General features: G+C 42.2%; 1 pseudogene; it reads left to right on the forward strand.

Moving 5' to 3' along the window:
* Positions 1–3,753: 3,753 nt before the first annotated feature.
* LOC117712728 (igE-binding protein pseudogene) lies at positions 3,754–8,852 on the forward strand (annotated as a pseudogene).
* The last annotated feature ends 12,474 nt before the right edge of the window (positions 8,853–21,326 follow it).

Consider the following 21,326-nt stretch of genomic DNA (forward strand, 5'->3'; position numbering starts at 1 on the left):
ATTAACATTATCATTCTTGGACCCTTCGTTCCTTGGCCATCTTAAGATCCTTCCCCGAAAATGAAACCTCATCCACGACCTGTAAGAACTTTTCCAAAGTAGCCTTCTTAAGCTCTACTCCTTTAGATTTTTCTGCTTAACTTGTCTCAAAACCGGGACCTTTATAGTCTCCAAATCTAAAACTTATCCTTGTCCCACTTACCTGGGAACTTCATAGTCTCTTCCGAGAGCCTGACTTGTTCCTCTAAAGGGGAACCTACTTCCACTTTCAACTGTCAGTTTCAACTCTCGCTGTCAACTGTCAGTTTCAACTGTCAGTTTCAACACTCACTTTCAACTCTTGCTTTCAACTGTTACTTTCAACTGTCACTTTCAACTCGTCCCAATACCGGGAACCTATCTTGTCTCCTACCCGAGAACCTAACTTGTCCCTCTTCCCTGGGAACTTATCTTGTCTCCTACCTGAGAACCTAACTTGTCCCACTTACCTGGGAACTTACCCAGTTGACTGTCCTGAAGCCGCAAGAAGTTCTGAACACATCCCAAGAGATTTCGGTGGATCTCGGGTTTTGGCACCACTTGTCGCTACCCATGTCTGACCCGCAGAATAAGGCAAAGGCAACCGTGTTCTTCTTCAAGCGGTTTATTCAGCTATCCCTGTACAGCACGCTTCCTCTCTCTCCTTCTCTTCTCTTCTTTTGTCTCTTTCCCCAGCTCCTGCAGCCCCTTATAAGCATTGCCTTGATTCTATCAGCAGGTGCCACAAAGTCACTAATTGGCCACTCTCAATGATTTGAGGTGGGGTGATCGGGTAACCACACCTCTCAGCACATACAACTCCATATATGGAGTTGTCTTTTCTCTCAAGCAATGCCTATGCCAAGTGCCACCTTGTAATGGCGAGAGCAGAGCCACTTCCCACAATAGACTAAAAAGGGGGGAGATATATCCCTGTACATCACCAATTTATTTAAATCATGTTCTTTTTATTTTTTATTTTAAATTTTTTTATAAAAATATTTGGATGCCAAGGAACTTTCTGCTGAGTGTCTATGGCACTCTACAACTGGCACACTTATGCATAGGTAAAAGGGAAGGATCCACTTATTGGCATAAGGCATGATCCCAATTAAGTAATATGGGGAAAAGGGTAAGTTTGTGTTTTTTTCTGCAGGATGCTGAAGAAGCATGGTGGCCGCCAAAGTGATGGGTGAGACATGCTGATGTCAGGACAGAGAATGATGCTGACCTGTGAGCTTGCTGAGTGCCCCGACAATGGTGACCGGGAAGCTGTATTGGACATAAGTTCCTGACCCACCATTGCTTACCTATTTCCCTGATGGGACAAGCTGCTTTGCCTAAAGTTCTTTGACCTTGTGGAACAGAGAATCAAAAAGAGAAGTTATAATGCCACTCATATTGTTATTAAATGTGACCAGTTAATCTGACTCAATCATGGATTGGTCTAGAAAGCAATCCAAAATTGGAAATAACAGTCTTCATTTGGAAGTCTGGTTCTGGACATTTTAGAGACATATATGGAAATTAGATGCAGTTCTCTATGATGTTATGTTAGCAATAGATAAAGCTGGGGCAGGATCTGGATTTCAAACAGGTGTTAGCACATGTGTTAAGGCTCTTTTAATTGTCAAGTTAAAATACTTTTGCTTCTTCTACAGTATTTAATGTAAGTGGCATTGATTGTACACTTTCTAATTGTGTTTGTGTTTTAAAATCCAGCATGTCAGTTATGAAGGTCTATCAACCAGCTTTTGTTTTCCATGATGTTAAGTGAAAATTTATGTTAATTATCAGATTTTGGTTCCTTTCCTTCCCAAATCTCCATATCTACCCTTGATTTCACTTTGTCCAAGAGTGATGACTCTAAATGCATCATACAAATCAGGGACAAGATTCATTCACATGGGAGTTAGTACCTGATGCTTTGCTCTGCCAGTGAGGAGAAAGACAAACATCCAGTGAACCCACCTTCTACCTGTTTCATAAAGAAACCAAGGAAATGAAGAGGGTTAGGGGAACACAGAAATAAGGGTAGTAGTAAAACCAAAGAGACATGTTTCTAGAATATCATATACAATGGAACCAAAGTCCAGAGAGGCTGAGAAGCCTATAGAATTTGGCTAAAAAGTCCTCCCCAAGCATGGCCCTGTAGGAGTCAGATAAGGAAGACTGCAGAATCAGGCTGAAGAGATGGCTCAGCATCTAAGAGCACTCACTGACTGCTCTTCCAGAGATCCCAAGTCAAGTCCCAGCAACCACATGGTGGCTCACAACCATCCATAATGTGATCCAATGCCCTCTTCTGACGTGTCTGAAGAGAGCTACAGTGTACACGTAAAACAAATAAATAATTCTTTTAAAAAAGACTGCAGAATCAACAACAGAGTTCATGCCTCTGTATAGGCATGATATACACACATGTGCCATCACCCCCTCACCCCAACAGTTAGGTATTGAGGTGGGATGCAGAATAGGCCAAAGGCTGATGACCTCTGCTCATTAACTTTTCCTTACAGTTCTGGGGGCAAGAAATTCTTGGATTCTGACAATTTAACTCTCTTTTGCATCATGGGGCCATAAGCTTCTGTCTTCTGGAAATGGACTACTGCTGGTAGAAGCAAGGGATTGAGTGAAGAAAGTTAGTGACTTAGGTCTTTTACTCTTTGACTCAGGAGCCTTTTGCTAAAGTAAAAGCTAGGAGTTGCTGAACTCTTGGTGAGCCAGAGAGAAAGAAAAAAATGTCAGGTACAAACACAAACACACACACACACATTAACACACACACACTAACACACACACACACACACACAGAGAGAGAGAGAGAGAGAGAGAGAGAGAGAGAGAGAGAGAGAGAGACACTGAATGAAGCAGATGCAGATACACCTAGCTTTAATTTTTGCTGTCAGCTTTTTATAGCATTTTAGACAAAAGTCTTCTCTGTAGAAAAAATTGCCTCATCCATAAAATATTACACCAAGGGGAGTTACAGCAAAATGTCAAGAATATGTTAAAAGCAGTGTTTTATTCTATTATAAGTTCAGAGCAATATCTTAAATGTCCTTGCTTTGTCATAGTGCATACTGAAGACCCCCAAACTCAGGATACTCTTCCTCAAGTCTGGGAAAATCACGGCCACCCAAAAATCACAAGAAACCATACGTGGATGCAATCAGCAGAGGTTTATTAGGGAGAGAGTTGACTAGCCAAGGTCAAAACTTCTCAACCTCAAAGGAACAGAATTTTGACAAAAGGCCAGCAAGCTGAGGTGTTTTTTTTATAGCATGGGGTGGGGAAAGGAAGGAATTTTCACGAGGTTACACATGATTGGTTACATTTTCACACAGTTACACATGATTGGATCCTGGTCGCCCGTGTACGTTCTTGCAGGCGAGAAAAGTACGTGCGGTTTACAGTTGGTGCGGAAACCCAGGTTAAGCCTCACCACCACTGGTGCCACAGAGGGGGACCCTCCGTTTTTGCGGAGCAGGATTCAGAACTGCAAGACGAGGTAAGCTCTGAGAGGCATGCATTTCTATTTCCAGCTAGCAGGAGCCCTTGAAGCCCTCCCTATTGTGCTGGTAGCACTCATTCTGTTTCTTTTAGTTTCATTTTGCTTCCATAAAGGCTGGTTTTAAAAAGAAACTTGCAGCCGTTGGGCGTGGTTAGTTGGACGTATATAAGCCATAGCATCCCTCCCTCTGTGTTAGCTTCTCTCGTACATAAGACGGCAGCATGGGAACTTCACATTCCGTGGTTATGGCTCTTCAATCGCTCTTGCGACAACATGAATTAAAAGTTCCCACCAAGACATTGCAGAGGTTTGTAAAAGAAGTGGATCGAATAGCTCCCTGGTATATATGCTCAGGGTTGTTAACGCTCACTTCCTGGGACAAACTGGAGGGTGATTTGCTTAGAGAACAGCAGAATGGGAAATTAATGCCTGGAACTAGACCACTGTGGAAGCTAGTTAGGTCATGTCTACAGGATGAGGAATGCCATCCGGCTATAATGTCAGGCCAGGGAGTGCTGGAGGAACTGCAGGATAGTATGTCAGAAACAGAGCGGAATAAGAGATTGGGAGCTCACAGAAAAAAGGAAAAAGGTATACCAAAAGTATCAGGCCCTTCCAAAGGCACACAGACTTCGGAAGAGAGAGGTAAGGGGAAGGACACCCTGGGAGAGAAACTTAAGGAGGACAAAGATAAGGAAAAAAATACCCTGGGAGAGAAACATGGACAGGGAGCCAAGGCTCCAGAAAGGAAACCCCTGTATCCGGTACAGGAACTGGAAGCTTTAAGAATTGATAGTTCTGAGTCAGAGGGACTAAGCTCATCTGAGGAGGAAATCTCAGATGAACAGACAGCCTGCTATGATAAGCAGTTGCCGCTGCAAACTCAAAAGCAAAAGAAAACAGGAAATAGGGACTGCACGGCTTCTCAGCCTGTTGCACTCCCCCAACCCATTGTTTCCAGTGCCCCTCCGCCTTATGTGGAGAAGCCTTATTCGGAGAAGTGCTGCTCAGATTCCTTCCTGTCAAAGGGAGATAAGAAAAAGTTATTACAGGCCTTTCCGGTGTTTGAGGTTGCAGAAGGAGGTCGAGTCTACGCACCGGTAAAATATGGTCCTATTAAGGAACTTGCTGAATCAGTTAACAGATATGGAGTTGATGCTAATTTTATAGTCATGCAGCTTGAGAGACTTGCCACTATGGCTATGACTCCAAATGATTGGCAAAGTACAGTAAAAGCTGCTCTCCCTAATATGGGACAGTACATGGAATGGAAAGCCTTATGGCATGATGCTTCTCAAGTACAGGCAAGGGCCAACGCCAATGCAGAAGGCAATCAAAGACAGTGGACGTTTGAACTGTTAACAGGACAAGGACAGTATGTTAATGACCAAATAAATTACGATTGGGGAGCATATGGCCAAATTTCAGCTGCTGCTATTAAAGCATGGAAGGCCCTCTCAAAGAAAGGAGAGGCCAGGGGACACCTAACAAAAACATTACAAGACCCCCAAGAGCCATTCTCAGACTTTATGGCTAGGATGACAGAAACAGCAGGCAGAATTTTTGGAGACCCAGAGCGAGTCAAACCATTGATAGAACAACTGGTGTATGAAAATGCCTCACCAGAGTGCAAGGCAGTCATTACCCCTAGAAGAAACAAAGGGTTAACAGACTAGATAAAGGTTTGCCAATGACTTGGAGGTCTGCTTACCAATGCTGGCCTTGCAGCAGCTATCTTACAAAGCCCAAATCGCCCAAGTCCTGGCAGCCGTAAAGTCTGCTATAACTGTGGCAAACCAGGTCATTTGAAAGGAGAATGCCGTGCTTCCACACAAAAAAGGACTCCAGGGCTTTTTATAAAATGCAGAAAAGGTTATCATTGGGCTAATGAGTGTTGCTCAGTTAGAGATGTTAAGGGAAAGCTTATTCAACATGATTCCCCACCAGTGGGAAGAGATGAAGGTATTCCAAAAAATGAGTTTCAGGGCCCCAGATCCCAGGGCCCCCAAAAATATGGGACACAAATCAGCAACCAGAGGATACTTCTAGCCACAGAGCTACAAGAGGCTCCACAGGATTGGACCTCTGTTCCACCTCCCAATTCTTATTAATGCCTCATATGGGTGTACAACTTATTACAGTTGATTTTAAAGGCCCCCTGCCTGAGGGAAGTGTCGGCCTCATTCTAGGTTGCTCCTCTCTTACCTTGAAAGGGCTTGTGGTTCATCCTGGTGTGATAGATCAAGACTATACCGGGGAACTTCAAGTTCTCTGTTCTTGCCCACAAGGTATATTTTCTATCTCTCCTGGAGATAGGATTGCTTAATTGGTTGTTTTTCCAAATTTGCATAATTGTTTTCCATCCACCAGGGTACCTAGAGACACCAAGGGACTTGGTTCTTCAGGGACTGACTTTGCTCACTTGGTAGTTGACCTTAAAACTAGACCCACCTTACTATTAATGATAGAGGGAAAGAACTTTATTGGAATTCTGGACACAGGAGCTGACAGAAGTATTATTTCCTCCAACTGGTGGCCTAAGGCGTGGCCTGTTATACAATTGTCCCACTCCTTACAAGGGTTGGGATATGAAGCCAGCCCTGCAGTCAGTTCATGCTCATTGACTTGGCAGGCAATAGAAGGTCAAACAGGAAGCTTTATATCTTATGTGCTTCCTCTCCCCATTAATCTCTGGGGAAGAGACATCTTACAAGACCTAGGATTAACATTAACTAATGAGTACTCTCAACAAGCTATTGATATTATGAAAAGGATGGGATATAAGGAAGGAAAAGGCCTTGGCAGAAAAGAACAAGGAAGGTTAAGCCCAGTCTCACAAGAGAGTAATACAGGAAGACAAGGTTTGGGTTTTTCCTAGTTGCCATTGAGGGTTCTATGCCCATACCCTGGCTTACAGAGGAGACCATATGGGTTCCTCAATGACCCCTATCCTCTGAAAAATTAGAAGCTGCTACAAGGTTAATTAAAGAACAAGTACAGCTTGGTCATTTAGAGCCTTCCACCTCTCCTTGGAATACACCCATTTTTGTCATAAAAAAGAAATCAGGAAAATGGAGACTTCTCCATGATTTGAGGGCCATTAATGCGCAGATGCGGCTATTTGGCTCTGTAAAATGAGGCCTACCTTTACTTTCTGCTTTACCTAAGCAATGGAGGATTATTATTATAGACAGTAAAGATTGTTTTTTCTCCATTCCTTTATGCCCACAAGATAGGCAAAGATTTGCATTTACCTTACCTGCTGTTAATCACTTTGAACCAGACAAAAGATATCAGTGGAAAGTTTTGCCTCAAGGCATGGCCAATAGCCCCACCATATGTCAGCTGTATGTACAAATGGCACTTGAGCCAATTAGGAAACAATTTCCCTCTTTGTTGCTGGCTCATTACATGGATGACATTCTTATGTGTCATAAGGAATTAGCTATTTTGCAGACCTCATACCCTTTATTACTAAAAACCCTGGAACAATGGGGCCTGCATATTGCTACTGAGAAGGTTCAAATTTCAGAAATTGGCTCCTTTCTAGGGACAGTTATTTACCCAGAGAAAATAGTTCCTCAGAAATTAGAGATTTGCAGAGACCATTTGCATACCTTGAATGATTTTCAAAAATTATTGGGTGATATAAATTGGTTGAGACCATTCTTGAAAATTCCCTCTGCTGAATTAAAACCTTTGTTTGATATTTTAGAAGGGGATTCTCATATTTCCTTACCAAGAGTCTTAACACCGGCTGCAAGCCATGCTCTACAAGTGGTAGAAAGTGCCTTACAAGATGCCCAACTAAAACGCATAGATGAAACCAAAGCCTTTGACTTATGTGTTTTTAAAACTAGACACTTACCAACTGCTGTGTTATGGCAGGAGGGACCCTTGTTATGGGTTCATCCCAATGCCTCTCCCGAAAAGATTATTGAATGGTATCCAGATGCAGTTGCTCAACTTGCCCTTCATGGACTAAAAGCAGCCATTACCCATTTTGAAAGGGAACCTAGGGTTTTAATAGTGCCTTATACTGCCCATCAAGTCCAAATATTAACTGCTACCTCTGATGTTTGGGCAGTGTTAGTCACTTCCTTTAATGGTCAGATAGATAATCACTATCCCAAACATCCCATTTTACAATTTGCCTTAACTCAAGCTATTGTATTTCCACGCATTGTATCTCAGGAACCACTCCCAGATGGAATGGTAGTTTATACAGACAGGTCAAAAACAGGAGTAGGTGCCTATGTGGTTAATAACAAGGTCACATCCAAACATTACCATGAAACCTCACCTCAAATTGTGGAATGTTTAGTGGTGTTAGAGGTTCTGGAAATTTTTCCAGGTCCCTTAAATATTGTTTCAGATTCCTGTTATGTGGTAAATGCAGTAAAAGTTTTAGAATTGGCCGGAATAATTAAGACATCCAGTAGACTTGTAGAAGTTTTTCAAAAGATTCAGTTTACCTTGGTTAATAGAAGATTCCCTGTTTTTATTACACATATTAGGGCTCACTCAGGCCTACTGGGACACATGTCCCATGGAAATGACTTGGCAGATCGAGCCACAAAGTTGATTACGATTGCCCTTTCGCCAAAATTAGACTTGGCTAAAGACTTTCATAAAAGATTCCATGTGACAGCTGAGACATTACATTGTCAATTTGACATAACTAGAAAAGAGGCTAGAGATATAGTGACTCAATGTCAAAATTGCTGTCAATTTTTACCTGTGCCTCATGTTGGAATTAACCCTCGAGGAATCTGGCCACTACAGATCTGGCAAATGGATGTTACTCACATCCCATCCTTTGGCAAATTACAATATTTACATGTTTCCATTGATACTTGTTCTGGAGTTATATTTGCTTCTCCATTAGCCGGAGAAAAAGCAGCCCATGTTATTCAACATTGTCTCGAGGCATGGAGTGCCTGGGGAAAGCCTAAAATCCTTAAAATTGACAATGGACCAGCTTACACTTCTCAAAAGTTTGGACAATTCTGTTGCCAAATGGGAGTGACTCATCTGATGGGTCTCCCCTATAACCCTCAAGGACAAGGCATTATAGAACGGGCTCATCACACTCTCAAGTCTTATTTAATAAGACAAAAAGAAGGAGTCGAGGAAGCTCTACCCTCAGTGCCACGAGTAACCATCTCTATAGCACTGTTCACTCTTAATTTTCTAAATCTGGACAGTCAAGGCCATACGGCGGCTGACCATCATTGCTTAGAGCCTGACACACCAAAGGAGATGGTCAAATGGAAAGATGTCTTGACTGGTCAATGGAAAGGCCCGGATCCTATATTAATAAGATCCAGGGGAGCTATTTGTGTTTTTCCACAGGAAGAAGACAACCCGTTCTGGTTACCTGAGAGATTGACAAGAAAGATCCTAACACCTGGAAATAAACGGATGGATTCCTTGGAAGTTAATTCCAGTTCTCACGATGATTCTCCAGAATTGGGTTCCTAGTATATGGGGAGAATATCATTGGGCTATTCTATTTGCTTTTCCAAAACCTATGCCGGTCAGACATAATGCAGCAGTTTTACCTAAATTCTTCACAACAAATAAGACTCTAGATCTGCCCTATATGCCATATGACCCTACAAGGGCCCCATTAGGTGAGACTCACTCCTTGCCAGAACGAGGCTCTCTTTGTTTTCAAACAACTGAGAACAGAGACTGTATACCTCTCTTGAGGAGGGCTTTGGGATGGTTTTATGATCAGAGAAAATGGGCGAAAATGACAATTAAGAGAAACAATAAACATACTGAGTTCTCTCAACCCTTTTGGCAACCAGCTGTTTGGCTAAACGGGACATTTTTACCACCCAACTTCTCAGACGGGGAGTACTCCCATCAACCCAAAGTCTCCCCTCTTTGTAGCGTAGAAGATGAGGGAGGAATTCTGCCCTGGTCTGAATGTCAGTCCCGTATAACACAATGGGCAGATGACAATAAGACTTTCTCTTTCTCACCCAACATGATGTTGGACCCCAAAGCTAATACGGTAATGAGAGAAGGCCCCTTTTTACAGGGCCATAGTATGAATCCTTTTCACAAATGGCTACTCTGTGGAATTAATGGTAGTTGTACTACTCTTAACTCCCTAGTATTTCTTCAAGGTGGGGCGGCTGGAAGGACATCTTTCACGGGAATTATTAATGGAACCATGGTGAAGCAGGAAGGTGATCGGGCTCCACAATTAACAAAATCAACTCAGTTGGTCACCGGAGTGAATAAAACCCTGATTAAACAGACAGATTTTTTTTTTTTACCTACCCCTGTCCGTGTTTATCCTCCTTTCTTGTTTATTCTCTCAAATAATTCATTTATAGACTGCACCAATGAAACTTGTGAAATGTCTCTGTGCTGGGATACCCGATGGGCATCCCGAGCCATGGTTGCTAGAGTTCCACGATGGATTCCAGTTCCAGTGGAGACCCTCTCTACCTTGTCTCTATTTCAACAGAAAAGAGACTTTGGAATTACTGCAGCCATTGTAACGGCTATATCTCTTGCAGCTGTTGCTGCAACCGCTGCTGGAGTTGCCATGGCCTCATCTGTACAAACAAGTGCAACACTCAACCATATATCAGCTACAGTTGCGGAGGCTATGAATACCCATGCATCTGCTACAGCCCAATTAAAAGGCGGGCTGATGGTTGTTAACCAATGCCTTGATTTAGTGGAAGAGAGATTAGACATCCTCTTTCAATTGGCCCAATTGGGATGTGAAAGAAAGCTTGGAGAGCTTTGCATTACTAGAGTACAGTATGAAAATTTTACTCGAGCTGCCAATTTGTCTAGAAAATTGTCTTTATATCTTACAGGAAACTGGTCTGAAGGATTTGAGGAAACTATGGAGTTATTGAGAGCAGCGATTGTGACCATCAACGCAACATGAATTGACCTGTTGCTGACTGAAGGACTTTCCTCCTGGATCTCTTCGACTTTTTCTTTCTTTAAAGAGTGGGTGGGGGTAGGTCTGTTTGGTGCAGCCCTATGCTGTGGTTTAGTGTTCATGCTCTGGTTGGTCTGCAAGCTCAAAGCTCAACAAAAACGTGACAAGGTCGTCATTACCCAAGCGCTTATGGCCATGGAGCAGGGAGCTAGTCCAGCAGTGTGGTTATCTATGCTGAGGAAAAACTGAATTCATATCTCCAAGTAGCGGTGAATAGTTGTCTTTATTGCTTAGCCACGAACAGCCTTTGGACCCCATCGAGGCTTCGCCTCATTGCACTGGGATAGGTGTTCCTGGCCTTTACTGGGCTTTTAACATGAGCCCTTAAAGAGTGCCATATTATCAGTTGAGGTTGTCGAATGAGCACTCGACAAGGAATGTTCCACGGACGTGGATAGACTTCCTGAAAATATGCCTGATTGCATAAAGGTTTGATGCCATAGCCCCCTCTATGCACACGGACAGCTGCTGGGTGCCATGGGGAGAAGGCCTCCTTTCCCTGAAAAAAGGCATTGGAATGGGTATGGGGAGTATTACTTGTTGTGCGACGACAAGAGAAGAAACCCATTACAATATCCCCACTTCCACAGGGGATCAGGCCTCTGTTTTTCCCTCACTGTACAGTTGCACTCAGATACAACTGATTCACCCTACCCAATCAATAAAATGAAAAGGGGGAGACCATCCCCCCATTTTTGCTAATGAAAGTTTTTAATCATAAAAACTTAGACCTCAGTATCATCATGATTTTCATTTTCTTGACCTAAAGCTCTATATTGATGGTGCAACATAAAAAGCTGAACACCACTGGGCGGTGGTGGCACATGCCTTTAATCCCAGCACTTGGGAGGCAGAGGCAGGAGGATTTCTGAGTTTGAGGCCAGCCTGGTCTACAGAGTGAGTTCCAGGACAGCCAGGGCTACACAGAGAAACCCTGTCTCGAAAAACCAAAAAAAAAAAAAAAAAAGCTGAACAGCACTTATCTTTTCTCTAACAAAAGTTATTAATCTATTTAAAATGTAAGGACCTATGGTTCACAAGTGGTTCAGCAAGGGAGGATAATAGGGTCGTCATCCAAGGGGACTTATTGAACCAACTCTCAAATCAACTTTGCTTCACCTCTCTATCTTTCTGTCTCTGGTCTAACCTTTCTCTGAGTTTACTCTCTAGTCACTCCTAAATGGTCTACATAGAAGTAACATTTTTCTCTTAGAGCAGCACACAGACCTCCTTCTTTATGAAACAGCAAGTCTAGTCCTCTTAGCAGCACTTGTCTCCACACCTTGGGCCACTCCTAGTCTCAATGTAACAGCTAGAGTCAAGGCTCTCTGCAGAAGATTCTAGGGTGTATCTCAAACTCATGTTCAAGAGTACCTGTAGGGTGGTAATAAACTTGGGGAATTAGCTGGACAAGTACACAATAATCTTTGACCTCATCAAAGACAGAAGTAGATTAATTAAGAAGAAGGGTTAATCTTGAACTGCAAGCTCAACATTTATCAATCTTAGACACTAAGTATCTGTTAGCAGGGGTCCTCAGGCTCTATTTTATTGGCTAGGGGTCTCAAAAAGTTTTTATTCCTTTCAACACTTTCAAAGTTGTCCTCTGACTTTTATATATTTTGTGGCACATAGTTATATACATACACATAAAATCACATATATAATACAGATAATCACATATATAATACAGAGAAATTGAAAAAGGAACAAATCTACATAACTCTAGATTCGAATTTCGATTTCAATTTTGGAATCACAAGTTGTCATTTAACCTTGGGTGTACACACCCTAAGCCCCACCCTCTAAGGCAGCATTACCCCTGTGCCTCTAGGGTGGGATGTCTCAGGAGTCAAGGCCTGCTGTTCTTTGGCCTTGTAGAATAGCAGAACATCTTGAGCTAAACAGTAGGGGGTTGTTCTGGATGTTCTCCAGTTGGCATCAGGCACAGTTGGTGGTAAACTTCAAGGAGGTCGGATGGTCATCAGCACCAGGAACAGTCTCTTAGTAGCCTGAAAAATCATTTCTCACACAAGAGGGACATTCTGGGTGTGGAACAAGGACAAGGGGCACTCTAGCCAGCGCCAGTTCCCGAGGGCAATTTAGTTTTAGGGTTCTGCCTATTCTCTCTACCTGTCCTAAGCTTTGGAGACAGTATAAACAGTGGAACCTCTAGTCTCTAATATCTGTGACAATTCCTGACTTACCTTAAAAACAAAAGTAAAACTGCTATCTGATCTAATTACCTAGGACACTTGAAACCTTGGGAAGGTCCCTATTCTAGGATGTTTTCTCCTAGGTATTTTCTTACTTACTCTAAGTCTCATAAGCCTTTGTTTGCTGACATATCTTACACTTTCTTATTATTTCTCTGGCCCAAAACCTGAGGTCCATTATATGTTTTAAATCTCTTGGCTGCTTGGTTGTATTCATATCTTAAGAGTCCATCTGTGCATTTAGCTTGGTAAGTCTTTTGTTTTCTGGGGACTATAGTTCTCCCTTCTTGTGTGCACCATTGCCTCTTTTCCTCTAGATAGTAGCTAGCAGGATGGTTAGCAATCTGAGTTCTTTCTCTTACTCTGTGTTTTAAGTGAGGGCATCTCTTAGGCCCAAAACCGGGAAGGGCTCCTGTATCAAGCCACTTGATATGTCCAGTTATTGCCTCAGGCCACAGAGTCTCCTCTCTTTTGGTGTCCTGGGCAACGAATATTTACAGCTGCTGGCTTCATCAGGGTTTCCTCTCTTGGTATATAGTCCTGTGTACATGGGCTGTGGCAAAAGCATACCTGCTGTCCATGCAGATGTTGATTTTCTTGTTGGCCCCAAGTTCCAAGGTTTCTCTTTGCACCGACGATCCCAGGGCTGGGGAGTCAGCCCAGATGACATTTGTGTCCACCACAGTAGCACTGGCTTGTCTCTGACCAGCATGGAGAAAACTGCTCCTGTCTGTAAAGCAGGTTACCTCGGCTCCTGTCTGGAGTCAGTAGGAAAATCCTTTCTTCTACCCGTGAGTTCTTGTCAGCTAGTTGCAGCCCATTGGGTAGGAAGTGTATCTGGACCCCCATCCGGGGAGTAAATCTTGACCCAACAGAGGGTAGGGACAGTCTAGGATGACCATAAATGAATGGGATACCCAGCCCATCTCTTAGTCCACCATTTTCAGGTAACCCATGAATACATTTTGGCCCATTGGCATGGAGGAGGACCCTGTGTCTATCAAGAGTTGGGCGGCTCCAAACCGCCTTGTCTATCTCAATAGGTGTCTTCACACAGAGCTAATATCTTCATTATTTGTGGTGTTTTTCAAGGCCTGGGATTTTTTGACCCTGGCTTCTATTTGTTGGGGCCCTCTTGGACCCCAAAGCGGGCTCCTTTACTTGCAATGTGCACACTGGTCTTTTTCAAGGAGTTTCTTATCTCTTTTTGATTGGAGTCCCTCTTCTCTGCTTTCTGTAAATTCTTTTCCTGTCACCTTTGTTTTTCTTCACCTCTCTCTAGTCTCAGCAACTTACACTAAACCTTCTATCTTCTCTACTCTTCTCCTCTAGGCTTACACTAAATCTTTTATCTTCTCTACTCTTCTCCTCTAGACTTACACTAAACCTTCTCCACTCTTCTTCTCCACTCTTTTCCTCTAGACTTTCTCAGCAATTTATACTAAATCTTTTAATGACTTATCTTGTAATCTCTGTAGCCTCTGAAGCCTTGCCTATACTGACAGAATGTCAAGAAAGGTTGTGGGCAGCTCATCTGATCCCTGCTTAAACTCATGTGCCTTGGTGAAAATTAGTGGGGTCTTATATAGCTCTCTCTCAAGATCTATCAATGGGATGTGGTGTGGGCCTTTGGGTGTCCCTTATCTTCTGTAACCAGCTGTTGATCACAGCCTGATCAATTGATGGGGTCCTCATGTCTGAGGGAACATTCTTTTTCCAGTGTCTTCTCTTGTTCTTCATTCCTGAAGACCAGAACCTACAAGGGTCTTGAGGAAAAAAGGCTTTTATCGGGTGAAGGGTATTCTTCCACTAGATTTATCTAGGTGACTATATTGGGCACTAGATCTAGGTGTCTGAGGGATCCTGGCCTATCTATTGCTTTGATAACTAATTTAATTTTTACTATAAATTTGTATCTGTACCAAAATGGAGGCTTATTCTTTTGGATCTCTGACTCAGGACAACCTGTAACTTTTTGTAGTAGGCAACCTGCCTGACCTGTCTGACCTGTCTACAGGCAGCTTTGTTGGTTCAGCATTAAGCTGGAGTCATGTCACGTGACTTGTCTCAGCGCTACTTAACCACTTTTTCTCTTTTCAAAATCTCAGTGCTATTCACTCACTATTTTTTAATAAAAATATATAATTATAACTCTCAGGTGAATAATCTTGCTGGGGCTGTTTGTCTAGCTGCCCTGGCTCTCTTCCAGGTTTTTAACCACCTGGGCCTTATCTATCTTCATAGGCAGTAGGTAGAAATCCGCCGATTTGTTATAGCAGTGACCCCAGGTCCCCAGTACAGTTATACACACCAAATTAGGTGGTGGCCAACTTGTGTGGCTGATTGATTCAAGGGGGCTGTGCTGGGGAACCATGAGCTGTCTCCCACCAAGTGTGGGCTGGGCGAGGGTGCCCTCCATGTGGTGTTATCTAAAGAGCACCCTATATGCGGTAGGTGGGCTGTCCAAACCCAAGCTGCAGTTGGTGCCCCTTATTAAAAGACCTGCCCGCCTCTCTGCTCTGCAGCAGCACTCTTGTACTGGTGGCTTTATCTCTTTCTCTGCTGGCGATCATGTTATCTCTTTTTAACTCAGGATATTTAACACAGATTAATGGCTAACACACAGACAATTTGCCAAGAAAGCACACACACACACACACACACACACACACACACACACACACACAAACAACACAGATAGCTCACCCCTCTCACAGGTGGCACATAAACCAGGTGATACAGAAGTTCTTGCCCCTTCCTCGGGTGCAGAGACCAGGTTACACAATAAGGGCATAGAAAGATAGCCAGAAATTCACCTGCCTCTACCTCTCAAGTAAGACTCCAATAACCAGACAACACAGTCAGTCTTCACAGACTCAGATTTAACAGACTCAGATGACTTGGCCAGCCTATGCTGTACCATGTCTAACAGATTTCTAACACGCTGGCAATGAACAACCAAACAATAAACATACTGTCACAAGAGCACAACAACTGCTGCCCTAGGCAGTGGTGGCCATTTCTGACCTTTCCTCTCTGCCCCATTGTTAACACACAAAGAGACTAACAAAAGCCTATCTCAATCGCCAGTGCAAGCCTAGATGGATTCCACATCCTCTCTGGCACCTAGATGAACCCCCCAGATATCTCTGGGGTGCAGCAGCTAGTGACCTCACAACACTCGTCTGCCAGTCACTCGTTTATCTCCTCTTGAGACAGAAATGGTTTACTGCTCCTCACGAGACAGAAACAGCTGCCAGTCTAAACCAAAAGTGCACTTTGCAGAAACCAAATAATTCAGATAGATGGGCACAAACAACTTAGAAACCAATCAACTTAGACAAACCTAGACAAAACGGTACACAAGAAATCAGATGATTTAGACAACCCAGCACATGAAACACCAGAAACCAGGCAATTTACACAACAACCAGACAGAAAACTGCAGTGTTCCCCCACTTCCCAAATGAAGACCTCCAAACTCAGGAGACCCTTCCTCAAGTCTTGGAAAATCACAGCCACCCAAAAATCACAAGAAACCATACCTGGATGCAATCAGCAGAAGTTTATTGGGGAAAGAGTTGGCTAGCCAAGGTCAAAACTGCTTGTCCACAAAGGAACAGAATTTTGACAAAAGACGAGCAAGCTGTGGGGCCTTTTTTATAGCATGGGGTGGGGAAAGGAAGGAATTTTTGCTTGGTTACACATGATTGGTTGCATTTTCGCGAGGTTACACATGATTGGTTGTTTTACAAATTTTGAACATCAGTAGGCTGTAACACTGGGAAAACCTCAATGGAGGGTAACCAAGAACACTAGAAAGTTAGCTACTTCTTGGAACCACTCAGATGACTTGCATCCCCTTCTGTGGTCAGGAATGTGTCCTCCTGCCTTGGGCCTTCCCCACCCACAGGCGGGTGCCCCTCCCTGAGGCCCGAGGAATGTTAATCCAGCAAGTGTCCTCTGATTCAGGGATAATGTCCTCCACCCAGAATAGGTCCTGGGACAGTGAAGGCCTGAAATCTTACATCCAGTTCTGCTTTCTGGAACTTACATTCTTTAGCTCAGGTCTAGGGTAAAGAAAATGCCTGTGTGTGTGTGTGTGTGTGTGTGTGTGTGTGTGTGTGTGTGTCTTTTTAATTTTTCACTCTACAGTCTGCTTTGGTACATACATTGAATATCTGGATAATTTTTGACCACAGACCCTATTTTAACATTTTAAAGCAGTTTGTGAGATTATAATTAAATCATTTAAACTCTTATTTTCTCACTATTGTTATGTCTCCTACCCTGGCACACATGACTGATTCCCAATTTAACAAATTAAAGGAAGCCAGCTTCTTCCAGAATGGCTCAATCTGTCCTTGTTATAGTGTATGACTGGAAAACCATCCTGGAGCCCAGGGGCTGTGCTGCACATTTCCCAGCTGCTCTGCCTTATACAATCCACCCAAATTTGTTATATGGTCTTTTTTATCTATCACTGACCCACATAATTTTTTTCTTTTCTTTTTTTTTTTTTTTTTTTTGGTTTTTTGAGACAGGGTTTCTCTGTGTAGCCCTGTCTGTCCTCGAACTCACCCTGTAGACCAGACTGGCCTCAAACTCAGAAATCTTCCTGCCTCTGCCTCCCAAGTGCTGAGTTTAAAGGCATGCACCACCACTGCCTGACCCCACATCATTTCTTGTTCTGGCTTTCTTCTCATCTCCATCCTCTCTTCACATGTCTCAGGTTCATGTCCACTCTAGACTTTTTCAGATGTCCCTGGCTTTAAATCCTCTCCCCTGTATCCACAATAAACTTTCTACTCCACCATATCCAGGAGAAGCCATGTACCTTCATTTTTATTTCTTTTTCCATTCACCTTCCATTAACCACTTCTTGCTTTCACATTCATGGTCACTACTTGCTTGAACTGTTGTTACTTTTTGAATTTGATTGACCTTTAGCTGTTGGACATCCAAAGATAAAGGTAAAGATGCTGCCCTAGACATTGAGTATATAAGGAAATGTAGATGCAAAGGATGTACATTTGCCTTGGATGATGAACAGTTGCCCCTGGAAAGTGGAAAATTCTATGAAAATAAAAAATGATAAGACCAGGACTGTGTCTGCCCCTAGTGTGGTAAGACAAATCTATCAAGACCTGTTCTACCTGACTGAAGTGAGCTCAAATCTTGACTAAGCGGAGCTGATATTGTCTTATGTGCATGCTGGGAGGTCATAGCGGAGGAGGGATCCGGGCAACTCTATAAATGAAGATCACCAGTGGGAGGAAGCTTTATAATTTTTCTAAGATTCTTCTTTGATGCAGTTGTAGGGAGCTGTGAGGGAGGCCTTAAGCTGTACTATGTTTTGGGTGGGGCAAAATATAAGCCTGGATGGCTAAGCAGGTAGAGTTCAATCTGCTGGGACAGAGGTGGACTGTGAGACAGACTGTGGTTTGTTGATACATGGGATAGCCTGTGCAGAGGCCCTTGGCCTTTGAGCCTCACTCAATGTAGATTCTGTGGAAAGGTAGAGAGTCTACAACTCTGGGCACTGGAAGCTTGGTTGCTTATTATATCACTGTGTATTGTGCATAACAGGCAATATAGTTGGTTTGCAGTTGGAAGACAGTTTCAAAATTGAATATCTGGTTTATAGAAGTTTCTAGTATTTTTCATTCCATGTTCAGTTTTATGTGACAAATTTTACTAAGAATTTGGAAACTGTAAGAAAAAAATGTGAAGAGTATCATCCTTCAGCTTTCTTTTCTGAGAATTCTTTTGCATCCTGTACTACCAACGACAATTGCATGTTTCATGGAAACTAAATTCCAGGTTACAAAAGGTGTTTTGGGTCTCAGAGGTTTTTCAGGTGTTCATAGGGGTTGGCAGGAAGAAGCCATAAAAATGTTCTTCAACATTGTTCTGTATGTGGGATTCACAGGGCATGGGTTTTCCTGAAGTCAAAAAGAGGCATGAGGGACTGCAGAGCCATAGCCACCATTCTGATCACCTTCATTCAGAGAGATCTATAGAGCCTGGGGTCTCTCTCTTTGGAAGAAAGGACAGTGTCCTACTGGTCATGAAACAGCATACAATGACAGCTTAAGCAGTGTCCTGCTGTCTCTTTCTCACATATTATTTAAATCTCAAGTAACACTGCCATTTGTTACAGGAATGTGAAAGCTTCAGCTATCTTGGGTACATTACAGGTTGAAATACAACATGAAGGGAAAGAAAGCACAAAATCTATATGATTGAATTGACTATCAAACAGTTTTAATAATATTCTTGTAGTTCAGATGTGGAGAAGAAAACATAAACATTTAGCATTTTATAGCCAAGGTTGTTAGATCAATGAGAAGCAAAGAGTTATTACAGTATATTGTGAAAATCCAGAAAGTGATTTTATTTTGTTGAAAACAGAACTTTCTATTCATGTGTCATAGTGCATGCTGGCAAGAGTAGGTGGAGAATGTTGTAACTTGTATTGTGTCCATGATTTTCTTTCTGTTGCTTGTGGAGTACCTTATCTCTACAAAGAGACTTCAAGATAGAATGAAGGCTGCAAGCATTTACAAACTTGATTTTCAAATATAGTTTTTTTGTGTGTGTAAGTTATTCAGAACAAGATGGCGTAATAGGCAGGTTACAGAGAGCAAACTGTTTTGTCATAGAATTATCATGGGTTCTTTAGGGACCTTTTTGGCTATCACATCAAGGAAATGTTTACTTTTCCCAATACTGAATGGTTCTTTACTATGAATGATGCCCAGTACAGACTCTTTCCTCCATTATTATGAGTGGTGACTAGGGTCATCCTCAGAGTTCCCTGAACATTGAATGGACACTAAGTTCCCATATTACCGCCCAAATACTCCCTAATTACAGCTCTTTCTCCTTGCAAAGTACTCTCTCCCTACATCCCCCCTCCAAATCATCCCTACTACTTTTTTCCCATTTCATTGACTTCTTTCTCTCTAGAGTCTATTCTATTTGCCTTTTCCAGAAATATGCATGTGTCCCCACTATATGCCTTCTCTATTTACAGCCTTTCTGGGTATGTGGAGGATGGCTTGATTAAAGTTTACCTAAGAGCTAATATCTACTTCTTAGGGAATATATAGCATTTTCATCATTCTAAGTCTGAGTTACCTCATGTAGGGTGATTTTACTCTGCTTGCAATCATCAGCCTGTTGTCATGCATTCATGTCATGCCATATTTTTAGCAACTAAGTGATACTCTATTATGCAGACATTTTGTTTACTCGTTCTTCAGCTGTGGAACATTTAAGTTTTTCTTACCTTCTGGCTAGTACAAAGAAAGCTGCAATGAACGTAGTTGAGGATGTTGACAATGTGTCTTTGTATTTTGTTTGATGATGTCCCTTTTGCATGTATGCCCAAGACTGATATAGCTGGATTTTGAGGTAGACTGATTTCCAGTTTCCTGAGAACTCATGATATTGATTTCTGTATTGGCTATATTAGTTTGCACTCCTACAAGCAGTAGAGAGTGGTTCACTTGTTTCATATCTCACTAATATAAAAAGTCACTCAAGTTATATATCTTAAGCATTCTGACCTGTATTATATGGAATCACAAAAATAGTTTTCATTTACATTTCCATAATGGATAAGGGTGATAAACCTTTCTTTAAGTGTTTCTCAGTCATTTGGGATTGTCTGTTGAGAATTCTATGTTTAAATCTGTACCCTATTTTTAACTGTAATTTTTAAATTTTAGAACATCTAGTTTTGTAAGGCCTGTATATATTTTGTACATTATGAGTTTTTCGAATGTGAATATGGTACAATTAATTACTTTTTTTTTCATTCATTAGTCTGCCTCTTTGTCCAATTGACTGCACTTTTGCCTTACAGCAACATTACTGTTTTGTGAGGTTCAGTTCATAATTTGTTTATCTTAGTCCCTGAACTATTTACTAATAGTTCAGAAAGCTGTCTTCTGGGACATTGAAGGATCTTCACCCCTTCCTCTTCTGTCAAGTTCTCTGTGTCTGTTTTTAGTTTAAGTCTTTAATGCACTGGGCCATGAGTTTTATGCAGGATGAAGAATATAGATCTATTTTCATTGTTCTCCTTGTATAGCTACAGTTTAAAAAGTACCCCTTTGCCAAGCCAAGTGTTGCCCTGGTGGGGACAAGTTGCTGTGGTTTCTGTCCATGGGTCAGACCAGAAGGAAGACTAGAAGAGAAGAAGGGAGGGAGAAAGGAGGGAGAAAGGCAGGAAAAGAAAAGAAGAGAGGGAAAGAGCTAGGCATTGTAGTGTACACCTTGAATTCCAGCAGTCTATTAACATAATTATTTGACATTGTCCAAGGACAAGGAAGTAGGGTTCTGGCAGGAATCTGACATTAGGCTAGAACAAAGAAGTAATTTCAGGCAGGAATCTAAATCTCAGGCCAAAACAAAGAAGTAATTTTAAGCAGGAATCTAAATTTTAGGCTAGAACAAGGTAGTAGGCTCATGCATGAAAATGACAGGGAAGTTGGCTCAAATATTTTGATCATTCTGATAAGCTCTTAGAAACAGTGATCATGGGAGTGTTGAGGCAATTTTATTTAAAATTTTATTTAAAAGTTTATTG

The sequence above is a fragment of the Arvicanthis niloticus genome, chromosome 7, assembly GCF_011762505.2.
Source record: "Arvicanthis niloticus isolate mArvNil1 chromosome 7, mArvNil1.pat.X, whole genome shotgun sequence".
In the NCBI taxonomy this organism is placed as follows: Eukaryota; Metazoa; Chordata; class Mammalia; order Rodentia; family Muridae; genus Arvicanthis; species Arvicanthis niloticus.